The 24030-nt window shown below is 45.0% G+C and overlaps 1 protein-coding gene across 2 annotated transcripts in view; it reads right to left on the bottom strand.

Moving 5' to 3' along the window:
• Positions 1 to 17189, bottom strand: part of Rtl9 (retrotransposon Gag like 9) — a 47055-nt gene extending 29866 nt beyond the window's left edge. Inside the window, exon 1 of one of the 2 annotated variants that reach the window (XM_011247808.2) lies at positions 16182 to 17189. The gene's annotated coding sequence lies outside the window, so the exon portion shown is untranslated. Of the gene's footprint in view, positions 1 to 10782; positions 11380 to 16181 lie in introns of those variants that run through there. The other variant, XM_011247807.2, reaches the window with a different exon arrangement.
• Between the last annotated feature and the right edge of the window lie 6841 nt (positions 17190 to 24030).

The raw sequence follows: 24030 nt of genomic DNA, 5'->3' as shown, positions 1-24030 counted from the left end.
GTATCGTCCACAAAAGGAATCATTTTCTGTGGATGAGAAAATATCAGCTAGGTAAAGAGAGGCAGGGGAGTAAAGGCTAGACGCTGCATGCGATGTGTGCCTATATGCATAACTCTAAGGCAATTCTTAATGGTGTTGTGTGATGAAATTCCAGAATGACTGAGTAGAGCATGGAAAGATTTGACCAGGGAAATAGGCCTTAAGAAGCCAAGTTAAGGATTTTGGACTTCATACTTACAGTAGCTCTCAGCTTTCATTCCATATTAGAATCACCTAAAAAGCTTTAAAATATTGATGACTGGATCCTACACCAGGAACTCTGATTTAATTCGTCTGTGGGAAAGGCACTGGAAATTTTAAAAAGCTTTTCCAGTTTGTTCTAGTGTGCAGTCACAACTTCAGGGAGGCAAGTTCTCAATTTTAGTACTTATTAAAATCACCTAGAAGGTTTGTTAAATATAAGTCAGAGGTGGACACTCCCTATATCTGATTCAGTAACTCAGACAAGTTGTCAGAATGGCTGGTGCTATTGCTCCTAGGATCTCACTCTGAGAGCCTCTAGTTTCAGATGTTGAAAATCCATTTGCAAGGATTAAGTAGAAATGATCTTATGTTACATATGCAACTAGAGACACAGCTCTGGGGATACTGGTTAGTTCATATTGTTGTTTCTCCTATAGGATTGCAGACCCCTTTAGCTCCTTGGGTACTTTCTCTAGCTCCTTCATTGGGGGCCCTGTGTTCCATCAAATAGATGACTGTGATCATCCACTTCTGTATTTGCCAGGCACTGGCATAGCCTCACAAGAGATAGCTATATCAGGGTCCGGTCAGCAAAATCTTGCTGGCATATGCAATAGTGTCTGGGCCATCAATGGGAGGAGAGGCCCTTGGTCTTTCGAAGATTATATGCCCCAGTACAGGGGAATACCAGGACCAGGAAGCAGGAGTGGGTAGGATGGGGAGCAGGGTAGGGGGAGGGGATAGGGGACTTTCAGAAAGGAAACTAGGAAAGGGGATAGCATTTGAAATGTAGATGAAGAAAATATCTAATAAAAAAAAGTATAGGCTTGGGAGAGTACAAATGGCCCATGTTTTTCTGAATTCTGTAAAAATTATATCAGGAAATCAAACCTTTCAAAGTTAATACACAAATTCTAAGGGCAATTAATGCTCAGGAAAAAAGAAATTATCTTATGTAAGTATTTGAAAATTTACTTAGATTCCTTTAGAAAGAATGCATATGGGGCGAGGGAGAGAAAGTGAGAGGGCCCATTAGATTCTGTGGTTGCCTTCATAATACATGCACACGATCAAGCCAGTCCATACTCCAACATAGACTGGGAAGGGGTCAAGAAGGTTCCATTCCTGACAGTGGAGCTTTTGACAGGTTATGGCTTCTAGAGGGCAGGGTCTTGACTAGCTTTCTTCAAGGATGTGGGCCCTGGTAAATTGTCTATGCTCCAGTGGATGGTCCTACAACCATGCACATATGAGCATCACTAACTGAACTCGGTGGATTATAGGACTAGGGGCCAGAGTGGGGGGAGGAGGGAAGAGAAGAAGGAGAGGGAAGAGGAGGCAGAGGAGGGAGAGATGAAATGAAAATGAGGATGTGGTAGAAGTCTGGAAGGCGTTGAAGTGGGGAGTGGAAGATTGATGTTCAAAAGTGAGAGGAAAGGAAGCTATTAGAGTCAAGGCAAGAGATGCTTGGGAAAGGGCAAGCTCTAAATAAAAGAAATGCAATGGAGAAGATGGATCCCATTCAGTGGATGTAGATTTCACAGTGTACAGAGATTAGTTGAATATAGAGATGAGATAAGAGCAACAGTGAAAGACAACCCTTGGTTTTCTTGCCTTAGACAACTGATGATCCTGGTTGTACTGGGCATGTTCATTACTGTGATCAAAAATTAAATATAAGGGCTGGTGATACGGCTCAGTGAGTGAAGACATCTGATGTCAAGCCTGACAATCTGACATTGACCCCAAGAGCCATCATAAAAGGAGAAAATTGAGTTCCACAAGTTATCCTCTGACTTCGGCATGCATGCCATGTTATATGTACATGCATGCATAAACATAAATAAATAAATATCTTTAAGAGTTTTTGTTGTTGTTCTTATTGTTGTTGTTGTTGTTGTTAAGTATCTGTACTGGGGCTATAGCTCAGTCCATAGAGTGCTTGTTCAGAATTCACAGTGCCCTGGGTTCAATTCCCAGCACTGTATAAACTGGGCATGGTAGTGCACACCTACAATCCCAGCACTTAGGAAGTGGAATTAGAAGAATCAGAAGTTCAAAGTTATCTTCTACTACCTAGCAAGTTTGAGGCCAGCATGAGTTACGTGAAATCTTTTCAAGAACAAAAGAAAGGTAAAGGGGGAAAGGAAGGGAAAGGAAGGGAAAGGAAGGGAAAGGAAGGGAAAGGAAGGGAAAGGAAGGGAAAGGAAGGGAAAGGAAGGGAAAGGAAGGGAAAGGAAGGGAAAGGAAGGGAAAGGAAGGGAAAGGAAGGGAAAGGAAGGGAAAGGAAGGGAAAGGAAGGGAAAGGAAGGGAAAGGAAAGGAAAGGAAAGGAAAGGAAAGGAAAGGAAAGGAAAGGAAAGGAAAGGAAAGGAAAGAAAAGGAAAGAAAAGGAAAGAAAAGGAAAGAAAAGGAAAGAAAAGGAAAGAATGGAAGGTATGGTTGGGTGATCCAAGTAGTGTCAAGTCTAAGGCAGGAAGATACTGAGATCCAGGCCAGCCCGGACTCTGTGCCTCAAAAGACAAGTGTAATGTGTTAGCTAGCAGGCTTAAATGGACATAGGGGAGGAGAGCATTTCTACCCACATGGCTGTAGTGAGAATCTCAGATATTTCAAGTGGCAACATTCTCTACTGTTCGTACGATGAGCTTCACTTTAACCATATTCAACTTGGGAGTCCCATCCAAATGCATGCAAAGTAAAGGGAAGCGGCCATCTCCCCGACAGGAAGATCAGCCACCTGGTCCCTGGGTACAAAACATGCTTCTCTGCTATACCCCTAAGAATGCTTATGCAATTATCCATCCATCCATTCATCCATTCCTATTTTAACAAAGTTGTAGAATGCTATTGCCTAGAGAGGCGTTTTTATTTTTAAGTCAAGCAGTCATTTTTTAACTGGCTGTGGGTGGCTCATGCCTTTAATCCCAGCACTATGGAGACCGAAGTAGGTGGATTTTGGTGAATTTGAGGCTATCCCAGTCTGCAGAGGTCTAGGGCTGTTCAGTTCTAGTGAGTTCTAGGCCATCCAGAACTAAATAGTGAGACCGTGTCTACAAAAACAAGCCAATGGAAAGATATGTTTCTCATCCAGGCGAAGAATTTGAAACATGCCCTTATATAACTAATGAAACAAACACAGCTTAAAGGACAGCGTGCAAAGGAATTCATTCTGCATGGATGAAAAATGTACAAAAACTGAGCAATTTTCCAGTCTATCATGTCTGCGACTATGTCTAAGCCTCCTCTATGAAGAAGACTGCTAGGGACCAGCCATACCAGCAGAAGTGATGGATGGGATAATTGTCCATTAGGGTAACAGATAACTTTCATACTAGGAAGAATTCAACAAAGTAGACACATGATAAATGGAAGAAGAGTTAACTAACGTGATAGGAGTTGCAGGGCTGTTTGTTAAAGGCTATGTATGCTGTGGTTGAATTGATGATTAATCATTTGAGACCCTTGCAGGTGGGAGCACAATCCTCCACTACAGAAAGGAGAGAGAAAGAAATAGAGGTGGGGTCTGAAACTGAGACTTAGCATCATTAAAAACTGCTATTCAAGAAACTCAAATTACTTCTATCCACAGTCATGCTATAGTAAAAAGTGGTTTTGTGAGCTCCTTTATAGTAGATGCCATGTAGTTTCTCTCTTTCTCTTCTCTCCTCTCTCTCTCTCTCTTTCTCTCTCTCTCTCTCTCTCTCTCTCTCTCTCTCTCTCTCTCTGTGTATCTGTGTCTCTTTGTCTCTGTCTCTGTTTATGTGTGTGTGTGTGTGTGTGTATGTGTGTGTATGTCTGTCTGTCTCTCTGTGTCTCTTTGTATGTATCTGTCTCTGTCTCTGTATGTGTGTGTGTGTTTGCCTCTCTGTGCCTCTTTGTCTCTGTCTCTCAGTGTGCACGTGTGTGTGTGTGTGTGTGTGTGTGTGTGTGTGTGTGTGTGTGTGTGTGCGTGCGTGCGTGCTTTCATGTCTGGCATAGGGGCTGACACAGAGCATTTGATAAATGTTTATTAAAGTGAAGTTAATGAATACACATGTCCTTTCATCCATCTGCTTCTTTCTTTCTTCAACAGACATTCATTACATGGAGGAATTAACAGCTCTGGCCCTGGAAATCCAGGCTTTGGGCTTCAAATTACAACTCTAACTAGCTGAACCCACCTGGAAAAATAATGACTCTTTCTAAACCTGATACCTACTGCATAAAGTGGGGGGATATTTGTGTATTATTGAGTAAGGACTTGGTAAGTTAGTAGGTGCTCACTAAATGACAACTTGTCCTTGTGCATATGTGATGCTAGGCTTCTCTCAAGTAACTGGGTCACTCTAAGGGGCATCAAATATCTCGAGAAATGATGAGTATTTTTTTGGCCAAAGCTGGTTTTCATCAATGTGCTTATTTATGTCCTCAGCAACACACCACTGCCCTAAGCCTACCCCTGTGGCAGCCCAAGCTGGCTCAAGATGGACTTGCTTTCCAGAGAAGCCTGAGAAAATGTGGAGCTAGGAGGCAGAGAAGGAAGGAAAAAGACAGTAAATTCAGGCAACCATTAATGCACAACCATCACACTTCATCATAGGCAACTGACTTGAGCACTTTCCTAGCCTATTTCCTGCCAGTGGGATTTTATTGTGGTGCTTTGGTTGGCTGGGTGGGTGAGTTTTCTGGGGGATTGTTGGTTTTGTTTTGCTTTGTTTTGTTTTGTTTTTCTAAGACATTCTCCCTACATAGTCCTGGCTGGGCCTGCAACACACAATGTAGAATAGGGGGTCCTCAGACTTGACAGAATTTTTTGACCTCTGCCTCCTGAGCACCTCTTTCAAACCTTTTACAGTCCTTGTCTACACATATCCTGATATACACTCAACACCAAGGTCATGCTTGGCTTTTAGATCAAACACATTGCAGTAAGTTCAAATTTGTGTCTCCAGTGTCTGTCTTCCTTCAAGCTCTTATGACCCACTGAAGAGCAAGGACTACAGCGTGGCCAGCTGATGTGTACTCAGTTCATGTTTGGTGGAATGTTCAGCTATATTGGCCAGTAACTAATGCAAGTTGCCAATGTCCCCCATTTTACATGGCATATGCCAAGCAATATAGACAAAAAGAAAATGGAATTCGCACAGTGGTGAGAGCAGATGGCTTTGAGCTCTGTCATTAGAAGGGTATGAGGTAGCAGCCAGTCCCAATAAACAAAATGATGGATGAGATAAGGACGAAGGGGAGAAGGAAAAGACGAAGGGGAGGGGGAAGAGGAGAGAGTAGGAGGAAAGAAGGAGAGGGGAGAGAAGTAGAAGAGGAAAGGGATTGGAGGAGAGGAAGGGGCAGGAGGAGAAAGGGAAAGAGGCAGAAGGGAGGAGAGGGAGAGAAGGAAAGGAAGGGGAGGAGAGGGGGAAAAGAATGGAGAGTCGAATCAGTGACAGTACCACAGGGAAATTCTGCCAACAGATGAATGTTGTCCTCAAGGAATACTGGGTAGCTAAAATGCACTGTATGGAGAAAATGTATTGTAATTGAGGCAGAAAAACCCAGGTTTGAATCTCAGCTCTCCATTTGTGAACTTGTGACTGCGTATTATGCTTTCTGGGCCTCAGTGTTTTCGTTGTAAAATTAAGATAATGATAGCACCCATCTCACAACTCTGGTGAGGATAGCATAAGATACGACGTAAAAAGTACACTGTAGCACAGCACTTCATCTGTAATAAGGGACTCAGAAAATCTATTTGATGTGTTAATGCATGGGTATTTTCTGTAAAATGGCATGAAAGAAACGACAGACTACCTTTAGCATCTGCATTAAATCTGGAAGAAGAATATGTAATTCCCAATAAAATCTGGTTCAGTAAACCAGGCATGGTGGCACATGCCTGTAATCACCCAACCTGAGGAGGTAGAGGCAGAGGTTCAAGGGCATCCTCAGCTACATAATGAATTTAAAGTCAGCATGGGCTACATGGGACTCTGTATTACAAAAAAAAAAAAAAAAGTGGTTCCAGAGACAAACATACCTATAATCCCAGCATTTGGTGGAGGAGGCCAAAGAATTATGAGTTCAAGAGAGTTCAAGATCAGCCTAACCACATACAAAAGATGCTATTAGCATCAGTAATAACAAATATAAAGAGCTAGTTCTGTAATTAAGCTCCTGCATCTTAGCATAGAACATCTGACACTGAAAACAACAGAAAATTGGCTTGACAAGAGCCAACCATTCCCAGTAAGTGCATAGAAACTGGCCTGCTTTGCCCATGGAAACCACACAGCTCATTGACCTGAGAGTCTCCCAGATTAGGAAGGAGTGCTGCAAAGACAAGCACAAGCGAGAAAGTACAGAGTGGCTCATTGTACCTTTTCCTTCCCTACCCTGCTCGCCAACAAGGAGACTCAAGCAAAGGATCGCCACCAAATCCACAAGAGAAGAGAAAAAAAAATCCAATGTGCGTGATAACCAACCCTGGTAGCAAACTAGACTGATCCGGTGGCCTTTGCCTTGTGGCCTTCCCAGGCCAGCAAAGCTTTCAGACTGACCAACTGACCCTGGCAGGGAACTCTGTTGTTACCATGCCACCACGCATCTTCTGTCCTCTTTGACCATATAGGGAACAAGATTTGTGTGCGATGGCGTTAGCTTAAAACCAAGGCCGCCAAAAGTCTTGTCTTGTCTTCTCTTCTGTGCTTTCCCCCTTACCCTATTCTTGTTTGGGCACGAACCTTTATAAGCTGTCAAGATTCCTGCATTGCCTGTCTCAATGTGTGTGTGTGTGTGTGTGTGTGTGTGTGTGTGTGTGTGTGTGTGTGTGTGTGTGTGTGGTCTGTGTCTGTGTCTGTGTTTGTGTGTGTCTGTGTCTGTATTTTTGGATTGGCCATCTGCCAAGGTGCTTAAGCAGCAGTTTCAAAAGAGCAGGTGAGTTATCTTCTCCACTATCTGAACTCCCTGCAATGTAAGGCAATCAGAACCCCCGCCCCTAGAATATATAAGTGCTTCATGATCTTCCCAATTAAAACCCATTTTTCATAACAAACAAGACCGTCCTTTTCAAACGAAAACTACCCATGTAGTAGCCACTTTTAGGGAATTGAGAAGTGACCTGGAGGTTACATTTCTGATTACTAAAGCACTCTGCTCTTTGTAATCAATTATTTACTAAGTTGCATTGTAGTCATGGGTGTGAAACATCTGTTGGGTTTTTTTTTTTTTTAACCAGAATATGGGTGATCTGTTCACAACTGGGAAAGGGAAAGTAAATATAGCTTTGCCTCCTAGTCTTATATTTGGCCCCGACATGCAAATTCCTGTCTGCAAACTTATTAGGTACCAGGATTTGATAGGTTAATGTCAGCAGCTGGCAGACGTCCACGTGTGGTTAACAGTGAGTGTGTTACAGCGACAGGTAATGACAACAGAATGCTGCCAGAGAGGAACGCCCAACTTGTCTGAGGGGCAGATGACCTAGGCTGCCAATCAGCAATGTTAATAGGCCCTGATCCAGGCCACTATTAGAAATACAGAGAACAGAGCCAGAAGCAGTCTGGACAGGGCAAAGGAGTTGACAGCTACCATTTATTGAGCACTTACTCCATGCCAGACCTGTGTTTTCTTATTTGCTCCTAGCAGGAACCCCATTTTACAGAAAGGGAAACAAACTACAGCCAGAAAGAAAAGACAGAGCCAAAGCAGAAACCAGGAACAAAACGAAGTCCAAAATGCTTTGAAGGCAAAGTGGTTGGAGTCAATTGCCAACAAACATTCAGGAATCTGAGCTCTTTAGAGCTATGGTGACTGGGACTTGAAGATTTGCATCTGAGCCACTCCATCCTTTTGGCAAACTTGCTTTATCAAGCCAGCTCTGGCTGTCACACCTCAAGGTGGCTGGCAAGGCTACAGTGCTGGTTTGGCAAACACTGAAGCCAGAAGGGGAATGGACAGGTGCCTACCACAGATTCCTTTAAAGAGTATGGTAATGGCCACATGCCCTAAAATTCCAGCTAGCGCAGCAGTAGGAGAGGGAAACTGATGGGCTGTAATAAGAAAGATAGCATCCAAACCTGGCCTCTGTTTATGCTTCTATAATCCAAACAAATAAAGTCCCTATTTAGAAGAATAATTTGCAAGGCTATTTGCTGATAAGCACAAATATTCTTGACTGGCTCAAGTTTCACAGCCACTACAAGGAAGGCCCAGGCTCTGCTGACACTAGCACTCACGAGAAGGCACAGCTGAACCCTGATGTATGACCTATCTGCCGAATCTTGTCCCACAAATATCACCAACACTCTCTGTTCCTGAGCCAGCACTGTCCTTGGCTCCAGTCAGCAGTTAAAGGCCAAACAACCCTGGCTTCCAGCCTTCTGCCACTAGACAGTGCATGGCTCCTTTGCACATGGAAAGCTAAGGGAACAAAGTTCTATCCTGCTTGGGCTTTCAACGCATGAGGAGGTGTTGCAAAGGTGCCAGGCAAGCAAGCAACACGGAGATGCATTCACAGTGGCCGGGCTATTTAGCAACGGTGGAGGACCTCAAATAATAACGGAGTTGCATTCCCAGCTGTGTTCAATGAACAGCATATCATGATTGCCTTTTCACGAAAATATCAGTGACATAATCCGAACGGGCTCGCAGCCCTCTCGCTAGTGTAATGAAACAATGACCCAATTATTTCTGAGAGCCCTGGAGCAGCAGATACAACGACTGGGTGTGTCGTTCAGAGCCCTGTGTGTGATGGATGGGGCACAGTAGGGCAGCTAACTGTGGGCTGGGATTGGAAACCTGCCTCCCCAGCCAAAAACTGCCATTCATCTGGCCGGGGAGGGGGAGTGGGGGGGGGGCTAAAACCATTCAGTATGAAAGTTCCCACTTGTTCTCACGACGGAGGCACAGCACTGATTGAAGCAAATTCTGTTTAAAAAGCCAGCCAGTTTGTGGGTATTTGTTTATTTATACCTCCCCTCTCTCTGCCTCCCCACACCCTGCGTAGTTCTGCAAAGGATTTGAGATAGGATTTGAACACTGAAAGTTTGTTTAAGTCCTAAACAGGTCCGGCCACTTTTTAGACTGACGACAAAATGAAATCCTTTGGATCAAGCACTGTGCTCTTAAAAACACAGGTTGGCCTAAGCAGAACTGGTGCTCCTTGTACCCTGTGGTCAGAGAGACTCCTTCCCCCAGACCACTTTGGTCCCCAGTGCTACCCTGCACCAGGGAAATAAACAGAAACCTGTAATGCCGAAGCCCGAAGAAAAGAAGGTAACAGCGACCCACTCACTCCCTTATGAGGTTTCATTCCATCCACAAATATTGACGGGACCTATTCTGGAACAAGTTCAGGGGAACTGGAAGAAATCTCAGTCGCTGGACTCGGGAAGCTCCAAGTCCATGAGAAGGACAGCCAGGTTGAAAAAAAGAAAAAGAAAAAAGAAACATTGCTGTCAAAGACAAGGGAGCTTAGTGGTATACTGCATGCTCAATGGGCACAGGGCCCTGGGTGCCACCCCCACCACAGAAAGAAATGTAGAATTCTGCTCACGCTCTGGGAGACACACTTGCTACGGTGGTATGGGGGCTTCAAGGGGTGTGGAGAATTTAAGTCACACACTGCTCTGACTGTTCATCTTTTGGGTTTGCCTCTCCATAACTACGTGGCCTTAGGCACTTTGCTTCTCCCCTTAGAGCCTCAATTCCCTCATCTGTTAAATGGGGCTAATAATAGGACCTGACGTGGCTGGCTTATTATGGGGATTAAATGAGATAATCGGTACAGAAACTGAGAACAGTTCCTGGCACACACTAAGCACCCAATAAAAACAAGTGATCTTTTTTATGCTTTTTATTCCTTTTGTTTAATTTCATAAGACTGTGTCTAGGGATGAGACTCTAAGGACCGGTTTCTAAAACAGAATTGTTTTCAACAAACTCCTCCCATCCAGTCCTACTTCTTCTTTTTTTTTTTTTTCTTTCATATGGAATGACACAGATCTGCCATGATCTTTCCCTCAGCAACCATATGTCTGGCAAGAGTCTCAGAGAGAAAATATTTCCCAGATGGTTTTGTTTATGTCAGCCTACTATGTGCCAAACACCATTCTAGATGAGAGGGGGCACATTGCTAAGGCATGGAGACAAGGCCCCTGGCCTCTTAGAGGTTTCATTCCAAATGGGTGAAACATACCATAAGCAGACAATATAAACAGGCAAAATACCCAGAGAGATAACGATTAAGAAATATTAAGAAGGGACTGAGATAACTATTGCTAGCAAGAAAGGGAAAAAAAGCCTCATCTTTAGAGTAACATTACAAAGTTGAGAACCAAAGGTTAAGATGAATCCTCCCATGCCAGAAGCAAGAGCAAAGACAATCCAGGCAAAAGCAGTATGCACAAAGGCCCTGGGGCAGGAAAAGACTTTGGGAGTGTTCCAGAAACTAACTGAAAGACCAGTGTCGTGCGTGCAATAATGGTCCCTGGCAGGGAGGTAAAACAAGCAAGAAGACTGCATGCATATTGAAGCTGAGAAAGCCCGGAAAGATTAATAGACTTACCCACAATGCCTCGCACACAGTAGGCGCTCCATATACTGCAGACAGCTCAGCCAGTAGGGCGGGGCTCAGGCCCTTTGCTTTCCAAATTCGAAGTGAGATTTCCCACCAGAACTAGGAATCAGCTACCCAGGGAGACTGAAACATACAGTCTTTTTTTGTTGTTGTTGGTAGTGGTGGTGAGTCATAGGCAATGCGCATTAGAGTGTGGGGTCGAGTGGCCCCAGCTGCTGCCTGTGTGCAAGGGGCGGGGGTGGGCTCAGGCTGGGGCCGAAGCTTTTTAGCATGTTTATGATGAGCTGAAAGCACTCACTGCTTAATTTAAAATACCGCTCACACATACACATACAATTCAGCAGCTGGGGGAGCTGCCAGGAATTGAGGCTAAGTGTAGAAAATTGGAGGGATCAGGAATATCAGGTACCCAGCCCTATTTCCCAGCTCCCAAGGGCTCTCTGTGATCCCATCGAGTCTCATCTCCTGGAACAAACTCCTGAAAGTCAAGACATAGATGGGGACAGCAGCAGTTTGGAAAACAGAGACCTCTGCAGAAGCCTCCAGCCTAGCCACACTGGTAGCCCCACCCGGTCTTCAGCTCGCCTGCCTTCCTCTGCATCCACGCCTTGTAGCCCAAACCCACCCCCTTGGAGAGGCCTCCTCCTCTAGGCACCTCCCAGCTCTCCTTGAAATCTGACAGTTGGGAAAACTCATTTGGTCCAGATTGCTGACTGCCTAGGCTGGCTGCTGCTCTTTCCGGGGTGTGTATCTTGTCTCCCCAACCACACGGGGGCCCCCATCACATGCTCAAGGACTGAGAGCCTTCTTTTGTGTTTCTTCTAGCTGCTCTCTTGGCAGAAGCCTTTGTACACAGAGAGAGGCTCACGGACAATAGCATGACCGTGTGTCCTCTGAAAAGCTTTTCTGGATTGAGTACCTGGTCGTAACAGAAGGGCATGATCATCATCTCGACAAAGAGATGGACAATATCTGGGGGCACCGTGTACACAGAAGGTAGTCCAGGGACAAAGTAGCCTGTCAGTCATGATGCTATGTGTTCATCACGTTGAGCCTCTTGTTCATAACATTCCTTCTGACCAGAAAACGGTCTCTGCCAAAACTACCTGTACGAATATCTATTTGCCCATAAAAGCCAAAGCCATGGAGAGCTATGAAGCTCTCCCAGCTGAGCCCTAAGCACCCTTCCTCCCTTCTATGGCGTTTGTGATACACATCGATGAACTAGAATAACCCAGTTCCAGATCTCAGCTCCATCTCTTCCCAAAATAACATCCATGCTCTGAAAAAGAGAATGCCAGCAACAGCCTCAATGGGCCAGGTGACCCAAGGAAGGACATCCACAGCCTTCTCAGCCCAGGACAGGACCTCCAGAGCACACAAAAAAGTACTTAGTGTCGTCTTCATTGTTTCTGGGAAGGAGCCAAATGAACAGTTAAAACTGCAAACTTGAGAAGCAGTCTCGCCTAGGTTCCAGGGCTGGTGTGGTCACTTCCTAAGTACATGACCTTGGGCCAGTCACTTCCTCTCCGAGGCCCACTTTCCTCACATGTAAAGTGGAAGTAACCAAAAACCCTTCCCCATCACAGACCATGTTGGGAAGGTTCAAAGGCAACACGGACGCAAGGCGAGTTTGTCCCATAAAAGTTGTTCCCGGGTCTACACAGCTGTAGGACCCAGCAAACTCCTTTAAGGGCACAGACAAGATTTTTCTTGATCTTCGAATCTCTGCCGCCTAGCTGAGCCCAGAACCTCTGCAGCTGGCAGGCCTACAATAAATCATTGTTGAATTGAATTGAAAACCCAAACCAGATGTGCCTCCTCCCCTGTCAGATGAAGCTTTCAAGCTGGTGGGCTGGGCCTGCTACTACTCCTCCTCCTCCATCCAGCCGAGCTGCCACCATTGTCTAGGCTTGGCTCTAGGGAACAAGGCTGTGACTGGGCCTGTTGGGAAAGGTAGGAATGAGAGGTGTGAGCCGAGGGGGAGGGAAGGCCACTCTCCCTCCCTGTGTACCTTATGCAAATTACCTTGGAAAGGCACTATCTTGGCGTCTCGCGTTGAAACAAAAAGAGGAGACAAACCAAAAGCCCTTCAGGAGCCCAGCAAGCCGCAAATGAAGCCCGCCTTGCCTTTAAAACACTGAAAAATCACACCAGTTCAATCCATGAAGGGCTCTGGTGAAGGACCTCTTCTTTATCTGTGGAACCAAGCTTTGGAGAGGCTCAGCTCTGAAAACTGAACACTCCACTTCCAATCCGAGCCCAGTCCTTATTCACAGAAGCTACCTGCCGCTAAGGCCACTCTTGCCTTGGTACAGAAGATGGCATTTACCATCCCCCACCCCCACCCCCACTCTGCAAGACACCCCGCCCCCACCCTGGTTGAAAGGTACAGGCTGGGGATGTGTGTTGGAGAGGAACCTATGTGTTATGCAACACAAGATCAAGGTTAAGAAGCAGACCCTAGAACACGGCAGACTAGATGGTGACTCTGGCTTCGTCACATGCTAGCTTTCCTGATCCCTAGCAAGTGACTTAACCTCTCTGCCTCTGTGATCCCACCACTCACATGGAATTAATAATAGTACTTCACACAGGCTTTAAGGACTAAATGAACTAGTGTTTATAAAACCCTGGCCACATGCACGGCACATGGGAAACACTAAACTGTTTGTTAACTGAAAAGATAAATGTATACCGCAGCTCCTCTACGGGTACACTCGTGGAGAGGCAAGGTTGCCAAATGGTTAAAGATGGCCAGCTGAGCTGGCCTTTGAACCCTGGTCTCAGAATTTCCAAGTAAAATCTGAAGCTCAGTTTTCCAGTCTCTAACATGGGGCTAAGGAGAATCTCCAGGAAAACATCACTCCAGGGTTTAAATGAGGTACCCCCACATTCCCAAGCACAATGCCAGCAGTGCCGGGCGTGCGTGCGGGTGAGGAAGTACCCAATAAAAGCAGAGCACTCATCCGCTGAATCTTTGGGAACTGCCACCCCGATTTTTCCCCCTTTTCTTCTGGGTTAACTCACGGCATGTAGCTTTGGAAATCCTGCCACAGTAAATGAACAATTTCATCATTTTGCCAATGAAATTCCTAAACATGTTATTCAGGAGCCAGAAAGAGGGAAAACATTTCAGTCACCTCTGTACCAACCAAGTATGGGCAGTTCGTTTTCCTGTTTAGCAAACCTCACCACCACCACTACCACCACCACCACCAGCACCACCACCACCAGCACCACCCCAGCAGCAGAAGTCACTCTGCAATATAAAATTGAAGGAATGAGTGTTTTACTGCAAACAAAAGCCATCTTTGTTTGCTGCACAACTTTAGGAGAGGAAAAAAAAATACCTCAACCCAGGAGCTTGGAAAATTCTTGAAAGTTCTCATTTTATTCCAGCAAATCCAACAAAATTGGCAAGGTTTCTGGACATGTGAACCTGAGTCAGGATGAGCCACCTCTACCCACTTGTCTCCCCACGGCACCCAGAACCCAGGAGGAGAGTCTAGTGGGCATCAATACATATTGACTGTCGATCCCTCCATGACAGCCCCAGACTCCTGCTTCTATGATGTCGGCCACTTGGCCAAAGCACTCGCAAAGTCGTGCTAAAGAACATTTTGCAAACAGGAAGGGAAATAAAAAAACATCCATCAACTCACCACGCTAACACAACTCTTAATTTGTGTGGAAAACTTCTCCTGCAGTCTTTATCCACGTGCAGACATATTTTTACAGCACTGTAGTCATAAGGAAAAACTGCAGCAACTCCAGCCAAGAGCCAGATACCATACAGCTCATGTCACTAAACTTTCCAAGTGAGGGCTTTCTTCTCCCTCGTTCACTCCATTCATTCATTCAGTCAGTCAGTCAACAAACATGGGTTTTAAGCAGCCCCGAGTGCTATGCCCTGGAGAGTACTGAGTTAACAAAGGCACAGTACCCACCTTTAAGCGGCTCCCTGTTTATTGAAGGAAACAAGAAAAGTCAGCGGGAAATGACAGGATGCTGGAATCAATGTGTAAATACTGCATAAAAGCACAGAAGAGGTGCATTTAAGGGAGACTGGAAAGGAGTACTGAAGACAGGAAAGGGTGGAGGGCAGAGGAAAACAGGGTGTTGTTGGGTAGCCCAAAGTAATCCTGTTCTAGGGAGGTGGCAATGGGTGTAGTAAGAAAGAAAGGTGGCAAGATCAAAGATTTCTTGGGCATCGGGAAGGCTGGGCAATGGTTTGGAAGAGCAGGAAGATGCTCATTTTGGGAAGGTGGTCCGAGCAATATGCTTGCAGCCAGACTGGAGGGTGTGAGATAGTTAACAGTTAACGGAGGACAAATCACAGTAATCTCTCAAGATGAAGGGTTTTGTGACCTCTCTACTTACAAACCATATCTCCACCCGCCTCCGCCACCCCCACCCCACCCCCGAGCAAGCGCTTCACCTCTCTGTGCCTCTGTCTCCTTCTCTGTACAGTAAGAATCACAACAACATCGCTCTCTGTGGAGCTGCTAGGAGGATTCTGTAAGATGCTGCAGGCAAAGCACCTGTCCCAGAGGCTTGTTATAGGAGACGCTCAATCCATGGCACTATTACTTCCCTTCATCCTCTCTGTCCTTCTCCTGACCCTTCCTTAAAGCCTGCTACACTATTAAGCATGGAAGTGGCTGAGACAAGACCATCTCACTCCAGAGGGCAGTGGAGAAAGTTTGAAAATGCCATTGTCAGGACAACTACTGAGGATTCTTTAGATGAGCCAAGGGCCCCACAGAGGTGGGAAACTGTGACTTCCTACTGGGACTAATTAACAAAGTGATCCAGCTTCCTCTGTCAAGGAGGAGACGATCAGTTAAATTTATCCAGACTTTGGATTTTGCCTCATGGATGTGACGAAGGAGTTGTCAAAATAGGCAAAATCTTGAAGTCCGTGTTCCTTGAGTTAGATTGAAGCACGCAGCCTCCAATCTCATTTCTGCCGCAACCTGACTGTTGGACTTTAGGTAAGTCACTCAACCTCTCTGATCCCCAGCAATCTCATTTTATAAAGAACAACAATAGCTGTCTCATACAATGATTGTGAGGATGGCATTAAAATATAGAAATGATGGCATCATAAGCTTATTATGTGTCTGGCACATAGATATTCACTAATGTTCTTACCGTTGGTGATTTTCGAGAATGAAGGGGGAAGCAAGTAAGGTAAGAGGGTTTGATGGAATGAGAACATGGATGGAGGAGCTGCAAACGCCTGGCAAACCTCCTGAGGTAATGAGAGGAGCTTTGAGGTCAGCAGACAGGATGTGGATGGAGGAGGTTCTAGCTGATGATGAAGCATGGTAAGGCTACAAGGGAGGTGTGTCCCGCACATGGACCATGGATGTTAAACTCACCAATATTGATGTCAGGACTTGGGGTGGAGAAGAAGACAGTGAGCCAGATGTTGAACTCTTCCTTGAATGTGGGAGTGGGGGGTTGACCAAAAAGAAGAGCCGACGAGGAGAGAAGAGGGTGCTGTAGCCAGATGGCATTAGAAGGAGGAGTTCTTGGCGGAGGATGGAGAACTAAACGATCTGGAAGCAGACAGGGGAAGCTGGAGCACAGACCCCACCTCCCAGCCCCAGGGTGCCTGTAGTGGAGGAGTGCGGGAAGTGGCCACTAGAGGGCGCTGCCTGCAAAGCTGTGAACTCGGTGGCGCGACTCAGGTTTCAGCACTTCCAGAAGGGAAGGCAGACCTAAGATTGTTGTGTAGGAAAGTTTATCCCGAGTAAACAGGGAGTCGATTGTGGGGTGACACTTCTAGAGGGCACTGAGAGGAGTGGAAAGGGGCAGTAGTGGGGAATTCGATGGGTCGGGGGTGCAGTGGGAGGATGAAGGGGAGAGAACGGGCCAAGGACAGGAAGGCTTAGCACTTGGGCTGTAGCCAAGGACAGGGGGATGTGAAGCCTGGTGGGATTAACTGTCCTTGAAGTTATAAATGGAGATTTTGTCCCCCTCTTTACATCTTTTGTTTATTATAAAACTAACACATGCTTGTCTCAAAGGAGTCTAATCATTACTAAGGTGAAAATCTATCTCCTGGAGCCTGTTTGCCAAAAGCAAGAGCTGTTCGTGCAATAGCCTTAACAGAAATCATAGCCTACAATGTGATTTTTGTCACAATGCTCTATTGAGCATCTCTGCCTGTCCATGTACAAAGATCAAGCTTGTCCTTATTTGGGGAGATGCTGTCATTGTCACCAATCGTAGTCTAACTAGAATAGACCTGGATAGCAACTATTAGCTAGCTGCTCCGTGCTAGTTGTCACCAGAGCATCCACTGTGAGCACTGTCTCATTTGCTCTTCATAACCTCATGGTGGAGATTTATGACAATTCTCCCCGTTTTTGGTGGTGAGAAAATCAAGTTGTGTTTAGAAACATCTTCAACATAAAGGCAGTGTGATAATAATGGAGCCCAAGTTTTATATACATATATATATATGAATTGTGTGTGTTCATGTATGTGTGGGCACATGTGTACCCCAACATATGTGTGGCAGCCACAGAGTAACCTAGGGTATCTGCTTTACCTTGGTTCTGGAGATTCAGTCTTAGATCCTTGTACTTGAGTGGCAAAGCACTTTGCCCACCAAGGCATCTCCCTAGCCCCCAAGCCCAAGTTCTTCCTTGGAATCACAAAAAAGTGTATGACTGTGCTATTTAGATATGCTATAATGAGTTAACCAAATCGTTACTCACATCATTTTTGGTTCTTTCTTTCTTTCTTTTTCTTTCTTTTTTTTTTTTTTTTTTTTTTTTTTTTTTTTTTTTTTTTTTTTGGTTTTTCGAGACAGGGTTTCTCTGTGTAGCCCTGGCTGTCCTGGAACTCACTCTGTAGACCAGGCTGGCCTCGAACTCAGAAACCCACCTGCCTCTGCCTCCCAAGTGCTGGGATTAAAGGCGTGCGCCACCATGCATGGCCATTTTGGTTATTTCGATTTTATGTCTGTTTACAAGTAATCTTTTAGTGAGCAAGCAATACTTAACATGGAGAATTTTGACAGTATGACATTTCCATCTGGAAGTTGTTCTTATTCAGATGTGCACCACGCGTACGTGGGTGTGCTTGTTGTTACCACATCCTCACAAAGCCTAGGCTTTTGCAACTTTTTTTTTTAATTTGGCCCATTTGAAAGATGAAAATGGCATGTCAATCACCTTGACGCTGTCTTAATTTGCATCTCTTAATTATTAGTGTTTTACGTACCTTTTCAAATGGCATAAAAATTTTTTGTGTGTTTTTATTTTTGCTGTGTTTTTTTTTTTTTTAGTATACTGCTAGTAGATTGCGTATCGGTATTACAATAATCTACAAGAGCTCTCTCATCCATTCCCTCAACACTCCTTTCTCAAATACCAGGCACTATCCTAGCACAAGGACTATGGTAGTGGCGAAGTGAAATCTCATCCTTCATGAAGTCGATTTGAATGTATGGGAAGTAGATAATAAGCAAGCAAATAATCACCTGTGCAATTTCACATCGCTGTAGATGGGCTAAAGGAAAGAGGGCACTTCTTGTAATAGAGCTCTCACAAATAATATTGACAGGACTGACTCACCATAGTTTCACTGTGGTTTTCAATACAACCTGTGTGAAAGTCATACACATTCTACAGAAACCTAGAAGCCATCTTTCCAACTTTGAATGGGAATCTTTTCTTGGGCTAGTGATACACTGCTCCCTACTCTGTCACAATGCTGGGCAGCAGCAGGTTCCCCAGTCAGGTATATGATGGTGAGTGGCACAACTGGTACTCTCCAGTGTACTGGGTTGTTAAGCAATGATGCTCGGTGTGATAAGTATATCCACTGCATTTTCTATTGATGATGTGTTCAATTTATAAAGGGTTTAAGAGGCTATAACGCCATCATAACTTGGTATCCCAATGACTAGCCTGCCTCTTATACTCTGCTCGATCCTTTGGTTTTTGGTTTTTGTTTGTTTGTTTGTTTGTTTGTTTTTGTTTTGTTTTTGTTTTTGACTTAGCCATACCAAAGTTGTAAGATATTTTTTTTCATTTCAGTGCAATTAGGGGGCAGTTTATTGGGCTTACACTTTCAGATCATAGTCATCATTGAAGGAACTCAAGACAGGAACTCAGACAAGAGCAGAAACCTGGAGACAGGAGCTGATGACGAGGCCACAAAGGGGTGCTGCTTACTGACTTGTTCCTCATGCCTTGCTCAGCCTGAGAACCCAGGACCCATCAGCTTAGGGATGGCACCACCCACCAAGGGCTGCACTCTCTACTCCTGAACACCAATGAGAAAATGCCTTAAAGCTGGATCTCATGGAGGCATTTCCTCACCTGAGGCTCCTCCCTCTCTTATGCCCAGTTGATACACAAAACCAGGCAGTACAACTGACCCCTTGTCAACTTGACACACAAACACATCACTCTTAAGCCACAACCTTTCCTTTTTATTTATCCCCAAGATCTCACATTAAAAACATAGATAATTTAAAAGTCCTACAGTCTTTACAAATTCAAACACATTAATATTTTAGTCCCCTTAGAATAGCCAATTTCTTTTAAAATCAGAAGGCTTTTAAAACTCATAGTCTGTCCATTGTGACCTCCAGTAAAATAAAAATAAAACCAATCACTTTCTTACTTCAAGAGCGAAAATTCAGGGCACAGTCACAATGAAAGCAAAGCAAAATCAAATTCCAACTGTCCAATGTCTGGGATCCACACATGACCTTCTGGTCTCTGTCATAGGCGTCACTTCTCCAGCTCTGCCCTCTGTAGCACTCTAAGCTCAGGTTGATCCACTCCACTGCCGCTTCTGTTCTTGGTGATCATCCCATGGTACTGGCATCTCCAGTATGCTGGGTTCTTCTGCTGCAACTAGGCTTCACCAATAGCCTCTCATAGGCTCTCTGCATGTTGCCAAGCCTCAACTTCTTTGCATGATCCCTTCAGTCCTGGGCTGTCAACTACAACTGAGGCTGCACCTTCACCAGTGGCCTTCCATAACCTCTCACAGGCCAAGCCTCAGCTGTTCTTCATGACCCTTTCACGCTTTCAAAGCCAGTACCACCCGGGTGACTCTTACACATTACCAAGTCCAGCCGCAGCACGAGGTACAACCTTGGCTATCTCTGGAACACAGCTTATTTGTGCTTCCAGAAAACACTTCCCAGAAGATTTCACCTCAGTGATGCTGGTCTCTTCATAATCACTGCTAATTTCTTAGCTCTAGCCAACCAGCATCAAGTATCAGTGCAATTTTATAACTACTAAGTCCTCTCATTCCTCATATCTTTATCCTTATTTCAAAAATTATCATCTTTTCCTCTATTTTTTTTTACTACTGGTGCCATCATTTTGTGGTTATTGGTTTTATGATACATATTTTTAAGTTGTTGAATTTCTACATAATAAATCTCTGTCATTATCTTTTCTTTGCAACTCCTGAAGTTTCTTTGCTGAATTTGCTGGAACTGTGTACTTCAAAATACTTAAATATTCTCCTATGCTTTTGCTTTTTAGCTTCTAAAATTTTGATATTTTATAATCTAATTTGATATTTGGTCTTTTAAAGTCCCCTTTTGAGACTGCTTTTATGTATCTCAGACTGTCCTCAAACTCAGCCCTCCTCTGATTTTTGTTTGGTAGGGGTGACACTATGCATTTAATCTAAGGCCCCTCACCTGATAATAAGAAAGATTGATTTTTTAATTCTTTGGTCTAGCTGGAAATTATTTTAGGATAAAGAATGAAATATAGAGGCCAGGCAGTAGTGGTGCACACCTTTAATCCCTGCACTTGGGAGGCAGAGACAGGTGTATCTCTGTGAGTTCTAGGCCAGCCTGGTCTACAGAGTGAGTTCCAGGACAGCCAGAGCTACACAAAGAAACCCTGTTTCAAAAAAAAAAAAAAAAAGGAGGAGAAAGAGGAAGAAAAAGAATGCAATACAAACTCAGCTCTCTTTTTGAATGCTGGAGTGGTTGCTACAGTAAATGATGCCAAGGACAAAATGACAAATCCTTTCCCACAGACATGGTACGTGTGAGGCCCCGGAACTTTGCATGGGACTATCAAATCAGTGGTGACAGAAGTGTTCACAGACGCCAACATCCTTCACTCCGTGACATTGCCATATGAATGTATATAACTGTTAGGGCTCTATCACTTGATGCCCTTGAACTTCAACATTCCCTGCTCGCCCTTGCCTGCCACACACCATGATTCATTAGCAGCCATTACACCTTTCCTTTGCACTGAGACCTGGCATCTCTCCTGAAGAGCAAGAAGTTCAGTGAATCAAAAGACAAAACACAAAAAGGAGACACCCATGGATCCCTGTTGAAATGTGTCACATTGAGGCAACGTAGGTCACCGAAGTATGGGGTTAGAGTGGCTAGAGCAGCTTTGTGGGTACCACAATAGCACATGTCTAGTCTAAAGAAAGAAATGTTGCACTGTTTGCCTTCAGTGGCTGATAGGGCATCTGCCATGCTAAGGGCCTTTCACGGAGCTGCCTGGAATGATGTCAAAGAGATAAGTTGGGGGCTTCAGAGGCTGCAAGGACTTGTCCCAAGGTCTCAGTTAGAAGAGGCCTAGGATCCAAGAGATTTTCTTTTCTTAGAGTGTTTTTTTTTTCATTTTTTACATTTATTTTAGTGTGTGGGGGGGGAGGGAGGGAGAGGGAGAGAGTAGGAGACTGAGGGAGATGGGGGGGGGCAGAGTCAGAGGATAAGTTGAGGCAATCAGTTCTCCTCTTTCACCTGTTGGTCCCACAGATCAAATGCAGCTGAACAGGCTTGAAGACACCCAAAGGTTTATCTTGAAATTACCAGTGCTCGTAACCATGGCTTGGTTGTCCCTTACATTTGATAGCGCCAAGGCACCCATCTGGTTACACATTTCTGGAGGATGTAGGCATCTTCATGTCACCTACCCGGAGGAGAGGCACCCACACCAGGGATCCCAAGGGCAACAAGGAAAGGGAACTGGGACTTGAAATCATTCAGGCTCCTTGAAACAGCGCTCTTAAGCTCACACTTTGTCTCGGTTCCCGGGAGGTTCTCAGCTGAATGCTTAAACAAAAGAGGTGTCTGAGCGCCTCCATCATTTCACTCAGCTTTCCATGTAAAAACACAGCCAGACATGTCAGTAAGTATTTGCTCCACCATCCCCAGCTGATATGTTGCTGCTTCTCTCCCAGTCGCTGAAGTCAATTTATTGCTTATAGTAAGGTAGAGCGACTTTGATCATCTCTTCAATCCTCCAACTGCAGGCAGAGTGGGCAGCAGCTTCTACCCAGAACCTGAAGGTCCTTCATCCCGCTTAATGGTGTCTTATTGAAGTGCCACAGCGATCATAGAAAGAGACCTGAAGGATGGACTGGAGATGCAGCTCATGAGTAGAGTATTTGTCTAGCATACCCAAGACCCTGATCTTTCACCCTAAGCCCAAAGATGAAGAGACATGGAGGGAAGAGGAAGAAAAGAAGAGAAAAAAAGAAGGAGGGAGGGAGGGAGGGAGGGAGGGAGGGAAGGAAGGAAGGAAGGAAGGAAGGAAGGAAGGAAGGAAGGAAGGAAAGAAGGAAAGAAGGAAAGAAGGAAAGAAAGAAGGAAAGAAGGAAAGAAGGAAAATGGGAGGGACAGAGGGAGTTCAGAGTCAATGCTATGATCTCATTCCAAAAAGGGTGACTGATGAGGAAGGTCAAGGCTGTGAAACAGCAGGAATGACAATGGGAGCTGGAAGGACTGGCTCTTTTGGAGGACCAAACTGAGCTGAGGACCTACTAGGGTCATAGAAAGTTGACACATTGAAAAGACAGAACTTGATGCCCCTGTCCCTGGAGTCTCCTCAACCGTGGCCTAAATGAAACAATGGAAAGGGATTTAGCTGAACAGGGAAGTACCTTTAGCCAAGTCATCAGTGTCTGAGGCCTCCGAGGCCTGCTAGCGGCCTGTCAGCATAACTATCCCTCTATCCACCACTGGCACCATTTGAGCTCAGTCTCTTGACCCCAGTACAGCTTGAGATAACGGGACTGTACGATCCACTGAGCTTTGGCATCAGGATAGTCTAGCAACGAGGAAACATCTGCATTAGGATCTTTCTTCTGATGTCCAGAATCCTGCCTGGCTCTATGATCCACATCTCAGGATATGTCTGGATGTTCCCACCATGATGATGGTCTAGACCCGTGCTTGAGGCCACGCTAGTTAGTCCTCATCCTTTTGCCCACTATTTACCATGCATCTCCTCCAGCCCAGTCCTCGGTTAACTAGGCCAAGCCAAAGCAGAGCAGCCACAATCCCAGCCCCAGAAAGCCAACAAGTAGTTCTGACCCTTACTGGCATCGCTACCCCACCCCACTCACACACACACACACACACACAAATAAAAACCCAAACCCTCATGTAAATTTGTTTCATTCCATCTCTGTCCCCAAATTAAATATATAGCTGTTATACTCTACCCTCAAGTTCAAAGACACAAATGAGGATCCACAGAAAGAGGAAATGAAAGCAACCCATAAGAAAATACTGTGTTTGGCATATAAATGCTTGCACAATCAATCCCACATAGAAAGACTGAATGACAAGGACAGAAGTGTGTGCTTTTACATTAAATCCCGGTGGATGTGGCTGCAAACACAAATGAGTAGAGGTATGTTGTATTGATAGCTCTCATTGCCAAACAGCACAACTGTTGACAGGACCGTTGTCTGAAAACGGATGACTCAAGGTCAACCTGGGGCAAACAGTCCCTTATTCCATCTCTTCATAATCTTTGCACTAACACAAAAACCCTTTGTGGTTCTGTAAAAAAAAGCAGTTGAGGTAACATGATTATAAATTGGATTTTCACATCAGTGGAAATCTACTCAAAACCCATGTGAGATGTTGACTATTTTTTGGTCATTTCTGAGACATTAAATACCCTCATGTAGTTTCCAAAGATCCCTCTAGGGGGCAGTATTGTCTCAGTTGAGAGCCAGTGTAGCAGTTCACTTCTGGGAGGATAGGGCCTTTACCTGGTTCTGGCCAGGCTCCCACCCTATCCTCCTCTGTCTGGAGTTCAGTCCTTGTTTATCCTTGTATCTAATGAGATTCCTAAGCTCCAGCACTTCCAATGGTTGCTCCTTCCATCACAGCCTTCTGGGTTGCACTCTGGTTGCTAGTCTCTGAAACACCCTATTGAAGTCAGCCTCTATAGCTATTATCCGGCCCAGTGC

The sequence above is a fragment of the Mus musculus genome, chromosome X (assembly GCF_000001635.26).
Source record: "Mus musculus strain C57BL/6J chromosome X, GRCm38.p6 C57BL/6J".
In the NCBI taxonomy this organism is placed as follows: Eukaryota; Metazoa; Chordata; class Mammalia; order Rodentia; family Muridae; genus Mus; species Mus musculus.
Note: the sequence above shows the minus strand (reverse complement) of the source record. Positions and strands in the feature narration are given on the sequence as shown.